This window comes from Marmota flaviventris, chromosome 5 (genome assembly GCF_047511675.1).
Source record: "Marmota flaviventris isolate mMarFla1 chromosome 5, mMarFla1.hap1, whole genome shotgun sequence".
NCBI classification, from domain to species: domain Eukaryota; kingdom Metazoa; phylum Chordata; class Mammalia; order Rodentia; family Sciuridae; genus Marmota; species Marmota flaviventris.
Window position 1 is genome coordinate 52217194 of NC_092502.1, and position 12004 is coordinate 52229197.

At 36.7% G+C, this 12004-nt stretch overlaps 1 long non-coding RNA gene across 1 annotated transcript in view; it reads right to left on the bottom strand.

The window, feature by feature from the left end:
* Positions 1 to 4529: 4529 nt before the first annotated feature.
* Positions 4530 to 12004, bottom strand: part of LOC139705680 (uncharacterized) — a 46887-nt gene continuing 39412 nt past the window's right edge. Inside the window, exons 3-4 of the long non-coding RNA XR_011707498.1 lie at positions 4955 to 5017; positions 4530 to 4613 (exon numbers count right to left, since the gene is read on the bottom strand). This is a non-coding gene — a long non-coding RNA (uncharacterized lncRNA). The remainder of the gene's footprint in view (positions 4614 to 4954; positions 5018 to 12004) is intronic.

Genomic DNA, 12004 nt, shown 5'->3' on the forward strand with positions numbered 1-12004 from the left:
ATATTCATAAATGTATATTTTCACATTACCATCCTAGAAGGCTAAGTATTTTTAAGTACTTCTCTAACTGCATTGATTGACTGTTAGGCATCTCTACCAGTGATATCTGAAATAACTTATTTTACCAGTCTCACCAAAAGGGAACATAGTCAAACTTTCAGAATTGTTTCCACTCACAGAGGTGATAATGATACATCTATACTATTAATTCATTAAAACTATTAGATATAGGGCTTGGGATGTGACTCAGCGGTAGAGCGCTCGCCTCGCACGTGCAAGATCCTGGGTTCAATCCTCAGTATCACATAAAAATAAATAAGTGAAATAAAGGTATTGTGTCCAACTACAACTAAAAAATAAATATTTTTTTTAAAAAACTATTAGATTATAGTGTATTTTCATATGTTTCACAGCCATTTGTGTTTGCCTTTTTTTGACTTCTGAGTATCTTTTGCCCAATCTTCTCAGATTTGTACCCAAGTTGTTTCTGTCTATTGACTTTGGTTATGGTTAATTCACTCTGAACAGAACTGTTACAAACTTGCAGAACTGGCTTTTAAGTCATAATTGGAAAGGATTCTTTTCTTCAAATCGACAGACCCTTAGCCATGCTAGCGAAGAGAAGAAGAGAGAGAACTCAAATTACTAGCATACGGGATGAAAAAGGCAATATCACAACAGACACTTCAGAAATACAGAAGATAATCAAAAATTATTTTGAATCCTTATACTCCAATAAATTAGAAGATAGTGAAGGCATCAATAAATTTCTGAAGTCATATGATCTGCCCAGATTGAGTCAGGAGGATATAGACAACCTAAACAGACCAATACCAATCGAGGAAATAGAAGAAACCATCAAAAGACTACCAACTAAGAAAAGCCCAGGACCGGATGGGTATACAGCAGAATTTTACAAAACCTTTAAAGAGGAACTAATACCAATACTTTTCAAGCTACTTCAGGAAATAGAAAAAGCGGGAGAACTTCCAAATTCATTCTACGAGGCCAACATCACCCTGATACCTAAACCAGACAAAGACACTTCAAAGAAAGAAAACTTCAGACCAATATCTCTAATGAACCTAGATGCAAAAATCCTCAATAAAATTCTGGCGAATCAGATACAAAAACATATCAAAAAAAATTGTGCACCATGATCAAGAAGGATTCATCCCTGGGATGCAAGGCTGGTTCAATATACGGAAATCAATAAATGTTATTCACCACATCAATAGACTTAAAAATAAGAACCATATGATCATCTCGATAGATGCGGAAAAAGCATTCGACAAAGTACAGCATCCCTTTATGTTCAAAACTCTAGAAAAACTAGGGATAACAGGAACATACCTCAATATTGTAAAAGCAATCTATGCTAAGCCTCAGGCTAGCATCATTCTGAATGGAGAAAAATTGAAGGCATTCTCTCTAAAATCTGGAAAAAGACAGGGATGCCCTCTCTCACCACTTCTGTTCAACATAGTTCTCGAAACACTGGCCAGAGCAATTAGACAGACGAAAGAAATTAAAGGCATAAATATAGGAAAAGAAGAACTTAAATTGTCACTATTTGCAGATGATATGATTCTATACCTAGCAGACCCAAAAGGCTCTACAAAGAAACTATTAGAGCTAATAAATGAATTCAGCAAAGTGGCAGGATATAAAATCAACACGCATAAATCAAAGGCATTCCTGTATATCAGCGACAAATCCTCTGAAATGGAAATGAGGACAACCACTCCATTCACAATATCTTCAAAAAAAATAAAATACTTGGGAATCAACCTAACAAAAGAGGTGAAAGACTTATACAATGAAAGCTACAGAACCCTAAAGAGAGAAAGAGAAGAAGATCTTAGAAGATGGAAAAATATACCCTGTTCATGGATAGGCAGAACTAACATCATCAAAATGGCGATATTACCAAAAGTTCTCTATAGGTTTAATGCAATGCCAATCAAAATCCCAACGGCATTTCTTGCAGAAATAGAGAAAGCAATCATGATATTCATATGGAAAAATAAAAGACCTAGAATAGCAAAAACAATGCTAAGCAGGAAGTGTGAATCAGGCAGTATAGCGATACCAGACTTCAAACTATACTACAGAGCAATAGTAACAAAAACAGCATGGTACTGGTACCAAAACAGGCGGGTGGACCAATGGTACAGAATAGAGGACACAGAAACCAATCCACAAAACTACAACTATCTTATATTTGATAAAGGGGCCAAAAGCATGCAATGGAGGAAGGATAGCATCTTCACCAAATGGTGCTGGGAAAACTGGAAATCCATATGCAACAAAATGAAACTGAATCCCTTTCTCTCGCCATGCAAAAAAGTTAACTCAAAATGGATCAAGGAGCTTGATATCAAATCAGAGACACGGCGTCTGATAGAAGAAAAAGTTGGCTACGATCTACATACTGTGGGGTCAGGCTCCAAATTCCTCAATAGGACACCCATAGCACAAAAGTTAATAACTAGAATCAACAAATGGGACTTACTCAAACTAAAAAGTTTTTTCTCAGCTAAAGAAACAATAAGAGAGGTAAATAGAGAGCCTACATCCTGGGAACAAATCTTACTCCTCACACTTCAGATAGAGCCCTAATATCCAGAGTATACAAAGAACTCCAAAAATTAGACAATAAGATAACAAACAACCCAATCAACAAATGGGCCAAGGACCTGAACAGACACTTCTCAGAGGAGGACATACAATCAATCAACAAGTACATGAAAAAATGCTCACCATCTCTAGCAGTCAGAGAAATGCAAATCAAAACCACCCTAAGATACCATCTCACTCCAGTAAGATTGGCAGCCATTATGAAGTCAAACAACAACAAGTGCTGGCGAGGATGTGGGGAAAAGGGTACACTTGTACATTGCTGGCAGGACTGCAAATTGGTGCAGCCAATTTGGAAAGCAGTATGGAGATTTCTTGGAAAGCTGGGAATGGAACCACCATTTGACCCAGCTATTCCCCTTCTCGGTCTATTCCCTAAAGACCTAAAAAGAGCATGCTACAGGGACACTGCTACATCGATGTTCATAGCAGCACAATTCACAACAGCAAGACTGTGGAACCAACCTAGATGCCCTTCAATAGACGAATGGATAAAAAAAATGTGGCATTTATACACAATGGAGTATTACTCTGCATTAAAAAATGACAAAATCATAGAATTTGCAGGGAAATGGATGGCATTAGAGCAGATTATGCTAAGTGAAGCTGACCAATCCCTAAAAAACAAATGCCAAATGTCTTCTTTGGTATAAGGAGAGTAACTAAGAACAGAGTAGGGACGAAGAGCATGAGAAGAAGATTAACATTAAACTGGGATGAGAGTTGGGAGGGAAAGGGAGAGAGAAGGGAAGTTGCATGGAAATGGAAGGAGACCCTCAGGGTTATACAAAATTTCATACAAGAGGAAGTGAGGGGAAAGGGGAAAATAATACAAGGGGGAGAAATGAATGACAGTAGATGGGGTAGAGAGAGAAGAGGGGAGGGGAGGGGAGGGGATGGGGGATAGTAGAGGATAGGAAAGGCAGCCGAATACAACAGACACTTGTATAGCAATATGTAAATCAATGGATGTGTAACTGATGTGATTCTGCAATTTGTATATGGGGTAAAAATGGGAGTTCATAACCCACTTGAATCAAAGTGTGAAATATGATATATCAAGAACTATGTAATGTTTTGAACAACCAACAATAAAAAAATTAAAAAAAAACATGATTAAATCTTTTTTTTTTTTAAAAAAAATGGGCCAATAATCTGAAAAGACATTCATAAAAAAGAACACCAGTGGCCAACAGGTAGGTTTTTAAAATCCTCAGAATCACTAATCATCATAGAAATGCAAATCAAAACATCACCAGAGATCACCTCATATCTGTTAGGATGGCTTGTATAAAAATGGCCAGAGATAAGTATTAGAAAGGATGTGGAGAAAAGGAAACCCTTACATGCTGTTAGTAAAAACACAAATTGATGCAAAGATTATGAAAACATTATAGAGATTCTTCCACATATTAAACTTAGACCTACCATATAAAAATTCAGCCACCTCTCTTCTGGGTATATACCCAAAGGGAATGATACCTCCCTTCAGAGATACCTTCATATAACACCTGCATTACAGTATTGGGAGGGGGGGGAGTAATTATAATACTACATATTTCTTTTTATCTGAAATAAAGGTCTTTTTTTTTCAATATTTTAACTAACAAATTAGAAAGGCTCAACATGGCAAATTTCAAGCTGGATACAGTGATGCATACTTGTAATCCCAGCTACCAGAAAGCTAAGGCAGGAGGATCGTTCAATCCCAGACTGAGAAACATAGCAAGACCTAGTCTCAATAATACACAAAAATACAAAATTCAAACATCAATAAGTTTTCACTATTTGAATCCAAGCTGCTGGACCTATGATTTATTCTTGTGCCTGCCCATCATCAACTGCAGTGATAAATAACTCAGATCGTAAGGTTGGAAAATTGGTTTCATTGGTTACTCCTTCTTCTTTCATTTTCACAAGAAATGTTACATGAATTTTGTCTTATTACCTTTCTCTTCTCTCAGTTCCTGGATCTAGAAATACAAAAGAACAAAGGGAATCTCATCATAAGACAAAGAAGGATAACCCACATTTATGTTCATGATAAAAAGATTGCTGTAGCTGAGTATTGAAAAGGGACAAAGGATAGCGGTGCTAATTGACCCTATCGCATCACATCCTGTAAGACACCAGCTGCACTGAATAACTGAGGGATGCTGAAGAAGAAAAGTGTTCTACTCCTAATAATCTTTCAGAATTTAACTTCCTTCACTGCTATTATAGCTTGTGGTTATATTAGTATTTAATGGTTACAATACATGCGTCTCCTGCCACCATTAAACATTTCTTTAGTCATTAATTTGCAGTGACTAACCTTTTATATATTGTGACAAAACATTAAATCTGTCATTGACATGGCATCTTCTCCTTCGTCATCCTAGAGAGATAAAAAATAAACTTTTTAGTTTCAAAATTTTTAAGATAAAATTGCAATATTTGGTATTTTGGAGAATACATTGTGGTTTTGTAAGGTGCTTCACTGATTTTATAGTCTCTAATTAAACACCAGAAAACACCACCCACTGTATAGTGTGTAGAAAGTCTCCATCATTCTTGGTTTCAACTTTGTGTGGTTTATACCAATTGGTGTCAGTTCAAGACTCACACTGGTTATTCTCAAACTATGAGGCAAGGGTGAGTATGTCATTCTGGTTTTTGTTAAGTGATTTTTTTTCTTTATGATGCATGATAGAAAAAGTGTTTCATTTAAAAAAAAAGAGTCAAGGCAGTCAAGCAATAGTTCAGCTCATGTATTAACTAACTAGTTATTTTTTTCTTCAAATGGAATATATTGAGGTGACAATTAAAATTGTTATGATTGTTAGTCTGTTGAGGTTCAATTGATACTGTTCATATATTATTTTAAATTCTATTTTCATTTTACTTGAACTCAGGTCTTTGTGAGGTAAAAATTAAACTATGTAATTTTTATAAGACACCAGCTTTATGGTGAGGATTTTGCATAGCCTTTGGGAGAAAAGACAGTTGCTGACTGTATGTAAAGGATTTGCCAAGCAGTACTGAGGGTACACTTGATGATACTGCTGATGCTGGGGAACATACATATTTGTGACACTAATTCTGACAGATCTGTAATTGTTTCTGGCACTACTTAGCAACCCATGTTTAAAAGCTTAATTGTGTTAATAAAACACAATGTAACCAAGAGTTAATTGTATTTATTTTTAAAAAAAAAACAGTCAATTCAACTCTACTTTACTGCTTGGATACTTGATTACTTCCCTGCTTGAATTCCTTTCTCTCTCTCTCTCTCTCTCTCTCTCTCTCTCTCTCTCTCTCTCTCTCTCCATTGCTTGCTGAATAGATAAAATTCTTAGTTTAATATTCAATACATACACCAAGACCCCATGCAAACACATTTTTCTTCATCCCATTTCACTCTTAGCAATGATTATTTTCCATTCTGCTTTTTACATTCTGAACTGACAATTCCATAGAGAACCCATTGTATTCTAGCTTTTATAACTTTACCCATGATTTTCTCTTCCTGTAACTTCCACATCTCATATATTATCATGACACTATCATTTATTTCACAACATGTGAGGAAATCCCCAATGGTTTGAAAGTTCGTAGGATTATTATTGTTACTCAAGGCTAATATTTATCCAAAATAATATCCATAAAGCCACTGTGAAGCCTAAGTCACACTATCATCAGGCTATTTTGTTTTTAATCTTACTTTACAAGTGAGTAAACAGGGGCTAAAAGTGATTCCATTGTTTGTCAACTACAGTGGAATTCTGTAGTATTGTCAAGTTAGTATTGCTGGAACTCTCTTTCATTGATTTTTCTTAACTGTGTTAGGGTTGGGAGTGAGCTTTAAGATAAATTTGTGTTAACAGAGACTAGTGTTGACTCCTGTCATACACAGCTAAATCAGATAAAATATGTCTAACATACTTTTTAGACTTTCTGAGACAGAGATCCTTGAGAGAAAGAAAAATGAAGTCATTTTCATATATTTCTCAACTGATCTTCTGAGAAGAGTTGTATGCTTTGCACTTTAAACACCCCATCACTGAGATGCATCCTCTAATCCCTGATAATGCTCTTAAAGTAGGTTACAAAGGTGAAAATCAGGATGATCAAGCTACATAAGACATGCAGGACAGCATATGAGTCAAAAGAGGACAGCACCGAGAGACAACTTTGGAGATGTGCAGTGTTTTACTTGTATCTTCAGTGTAGTAATGATTGGTGCATTTGTATGAGTTGACTGAACGAAACAGAGAATGAAGTGGTAAAATAATCAGTAAATTTCATACAGGGCTCTTATAATCAGAGTGAAAAGTGTCTTCCTATGTGTGGGGCAACACACTCAGAAGAACAGTGGTGGAAAAAACTAGTGCTAGATAAAAGTCCAATATAACACAGCCTGAAAACACTAAAGACTAAAAGACTAAAACTCTTGTAACTTGATTTCATTGTAGACCAAAGCATAGACATAGTAAAAGGAATAAAAATTGTTCAATTCCCAGTAAGGTAATTGCAGCATAGTCTCCTCCACAAAATTTAAATGTTGAAAGCTGATATCCAAGATGTTATTTTTGGGAGGTAGGGCCTTTGGAGATATGTATGGGGTTATTGCCTTTACAAAAGAGGCTCCAGAGAGCTCCCTTGGTCTCCTCCACCATGGAGGATACAGTGAGAAGAGAGTCATCTATGAAATGGGAAGTGGAGCCTCATCAAACACCAGATCTACTGGCATATTTATCTTAGACTTTTCAGCCCTAGAACTGTGATAAATAAATGTTTCTTGCATAGGACTCACGTTTTTTATATTTTGTTGTAGCAGCATGAACAGAACACAACCATGAATTTCAGACTCCATTGTATGCTTAAAAGAACCATGCATGGTGGGTGGGAAAATACCACCATAATAAAGAGAAAAGTTGATTAATAGAAAGTGACCCAGGGATAACACAGATAATGAAATTATTGGAGGACTAATAATAGAGGTAAAATTAGATGGATACCTAAAAGTTCATATAAATTCTATGCTTTATTTTCAAAAAGGCAGAAAAGAGACTGGGCATGTTAGGCATGGAAGATACAAAAGCAACCCAGCTTGAAATTCAAGAGATGAAATTTTTATTTACTAGAAAGAAAAAAAAACTGGCTGGGTTTAACAGCAGATAAAACATTTAAGATGAAAAGATTAAGGAATTTGAAGAGACTGGGGCAGAAAACATCCAAAAGAAAACACAAGAAGAAAAAAAATCTATAAAAAAAAATTTGAGCAGTGTGTCACACCCCACCCTTTATACTGGGTGCACTTTCCCACTGAGTTACATTCCAGCCCCTTTAATTTTGAGACAATGTCTCACTTAATTGCCCAAGGTAACTTTGTAATTGTGATCCTCCTGTAGTCCAGTAGCTGGGATTTATATGTACCCAACACTGCCCTGGCTGAGTAGTGTATTAACTTAAAAATATGAGCACAACTTACTTACTTCACCCTCTCCAAAAGGTGGAACTTAATTGTCTTCCCCTTGAGTGTGGGCTGTACTAAATGAATTGTTCCTAATGACTGCAATACACCATGACTTCTAAGATTAGACCATTAAAAAGTATTATACCTTCCTCCCTGCTGTCACTACTGTATCACTTTCTCTGAGGAAAGTACCTATTTGGTCACAAAGGCACTACTTAAAAAACCCCATGGCAAGTTACGCATGGAACAGAATTAGGACTTACACCAAAAAGCCACATTCACCAGGTACATAAATGAGCCACCTCAGAAGCACAAGATTCATTCAAGTTTTGTAATAACTGAATCTCAGCCAATATGTGGCCTACAACCATATACATCAACAAGAATATTCAGCTAATCTGTTTACAGAAGCCTGAATTCCCATGCAATTTGAATTTAATGATTTTGGATAATGAATATTATTTTTATTATCGTAAAAATCTGAGTATTTTTCTGGGATACAGTTAGTTACTTGAAATAATTTGTCCCTTCAGGTATTATTTTAACATGTGTAAAATAGAACAGTGTCCTACTTCTAGTCCCCAGGGTTGCTTAATTTTCATTGTTGGGGCAAGAAAATTCTGAAGTATTCTTTTGAATAAAGAGATTTTCCAGAGTGCCTACTTGGGACAGACACAGTCTCTGACCACATAACCTCCAGAAATTGTTCCCTTTCATCTTTTCAGTTGGTTTTTACATTGTTGCTGGGCATTCTTTACATATATGTACTATTCTGGGTTCTGCCAAATATGGGAGAGGAAAACACAGGAGATACTGTGTTGTTTTTTTTTTCTGAGTAGCTCTCTCCACTCTGATACCCTGCCCCATTATGTCTACCCACCTTGATTTCCACAGTTTCAGCTCTGAGCATCAAATCTGCCTGAGTTTCCTCCTCCTTTTACTGAAAACTTAGTAAGGTGGGTAATTGTGGTCCATTGTGAAGATCACTCCATTAGTTTTCCATTTCTGTGGGAAGACTCTAATTTCCCAAACATGTTTGTTTCATACATAGTTGAAATTCTTTTAATGGTTCTGTACAGTCCCTTTTACTTTACCTTAGCCTAAAGTGATGTCTCTTAATGCAAGTGAATGCATTGGAAAAAAACAGAAAAAAAAAAAACTCTCAACAAAGAAATCTCCAGGTACAGATTGCATTACTAGAAATTTTTATTAAAACTGTGATGAAAGAAATCATACAAATTTAGCACAAATTCTTACACAAAAAGAAATGTTTTGTTTTTTTTTTAAATCACATTTTGAGACCAACATTACCTCAACACAAAGAGAAACCCCTCAGACTAGCAGACTACCACGAGAGGCCAAGCCCGGCAGCCCAGATACACCCACACTGGCCTGAGCAGGACCCAGGCTCACAGTAGGCCTGGGTCCACCCCTACACCAGCAAGCAACCACCCAAGCCAGCCTCTGTCAGAGGACCACCCCTTCTGACCAACAGACTACCACCAGAGCCCAGCCCCAACCCAGATATCTCCACACCAACCTGTATGGGACCCATGCTCACAGTAGGCCTAGGTCCAACCTTCCTCCAGCAGGTATCTGCTCGAGCCCAGCCTCTAGCACAGAACCACTCCTTTTGACCAGCAGACTACAGTGGGAGGTCAAGCCCAGCAGCCTGTATCTGCCCACACCAGCATGCCAGTGACCCAGACTGACAACTACCATGGGAACCCAGGCACTTCCCAGATCCACCCACACCAATTTGAGCAGGACCCAGGTCCAGGGTAGGTCTGAGTTTGCCCCTAAACACCTGGGAGCCTAAGCCTAAACCACTTCCATCTTGGGGCACTGAAGTCACTGCTATAGCCATCCCCACAAAGTAGTCCCTAACTTTTTAACAATAGACAGAGCCTAGAAGAAGCTGCATCCCAGAGCAGGCATCACACAGAGAGTGTGAGGCCCACCCTTTCAGCCCCATCTCTGTAAGACATTGCTTCAATTTGGGGACACCTCAACTATTATCTCAAGTTACCTCAGCTATTGCTGCCACCACCTTTAGATGCAGTAGCATACATTGAGGGCCACCAGCAGGGTCTGGAAGCCCAACATCAAGGTAAGGTACAGACAATCTGCACAGGTACTACAAAAATATAGGGTAGAAACTTTAATATATCAGATCCACCCTGCAAGAAAGGAAGACACATAGACAACATGAAAAGACAAGGGAGGAAAGTGCCAAAACAGGATACTACAATAACAGAACCCATGGACAGCAAAGTTGATGAAATATCAGAGAAGGAGTTCAGAAGATTCATAATTAAAATGATCTATGAATTAAATAATGACCTAAATGAGCAAATACAGGCAAAAAAAATGATCACTCCAACAAAGATACAAGAGAGCAAATCCAGATAGCAAAAGATTCCTTCAAGAGAGAGACAGAGACACAGAAAAAAAAAGAAAAGAAAAGAAATCCTTGACAAGAAGGCAACAATAAATCAAATAAAAAAACTCAATAGAAAGCATAACAAAAGATTAAGTCACTTAAGAGAAAGAACATCAGATAATAAAGACAAACTGTACAATCTGGAAAATAAAGTTGATCACACAGTGAAGAGAATAAGAAACCATAAACAGAACATCCAAAAATATGGGACAGCACCAAAAGACCAAATCTAAGAGATTTGGGATAGAGGAATATCTATAGATATTGGGATAGAGGAAGGTACACAGTTTTAAGCCAAAGGAATGCACAATTTTTTCAATGAGATAATAGCAGAAAATTTCCAAACATGAAGAACAAGTTGGAAAACCAAATAAAAGAGGTTTACAGAACACCAAATGTACAAAATTGCAACAGATCTACACCAAGGCACATTATAATAAAAATGCCTAACATACAGAATAAGGATAGAATTTTAAAAGCCACAAGAGAGAGAAATTAGATCAAATATAAGGGGAGACCAATTCGTATCTCCCCAGACTTTTCAACTCAGACCCTCAAAGCCAGGAGATCATGGAACAACAGATACCAAGATCCGGAAAAAAAAAAAAAAAAAAGATGCCAAACAATACTCTTATATCCATCAAAATTAAGCTTTAGATTTTCTAAGTAAAAACCTTTCATGACAAACAAATGTTAAAAGAATTTACAACTAGAAATACTACACTACAGAACATCCTCAGCAAAATATTTCATAAAGAGAAAATGAAAAACAGTGATGAAAATCAGCAGAGGGAGGTATTACACTAAAGGCAAATATAATCAGAGGAGAAACCAAGCCATATTAAATACCAAAAAATAAACAAAAATGGCTGGGAATACAAATTATGTCTCAATAGTAATTCTGAATGTTAATGGCTTAAGATATAGACTAGCAGATTGGATAAAAAAAAAAAGACCCAACTAAGTGCTGCCTCCAATAGACTCATCTCATAAGAAAAGACATTCACAGACTGAAGGTGAAAGGTAGGGAAAAAAATTGTACAACTCACATGGACTGCAGAAGCAAGCAGGGGTTTCCATCCTCATATCAATTAAAAATTAAAGTACACTTCAAGCAGAAGTCAATCAAAAAGGATAAAGAAGGACACTACATACTGCTCAAGGGAACCATACACCAACAAGACTTAACTATTATAAATATATATGCCCCAAACAATGGAGTATCTACGTTCAAGTTAGAATCAAATGGATCCCAACACAATAATTTGGGGTGACTTTAACACATCTCTTTCATCACTACATAGATCTTCCAAATGAAAGCTGAACAAAGAAACTATTGAACTCAATAACACAATGAATATCATAGACTTAACTAACCTATATAGAATATTTCATCCTTCAACAAGCGAATACAGTTTTTTTCAGCAGCACATGGATCCTTCTCCAAAATAGATTATATATTA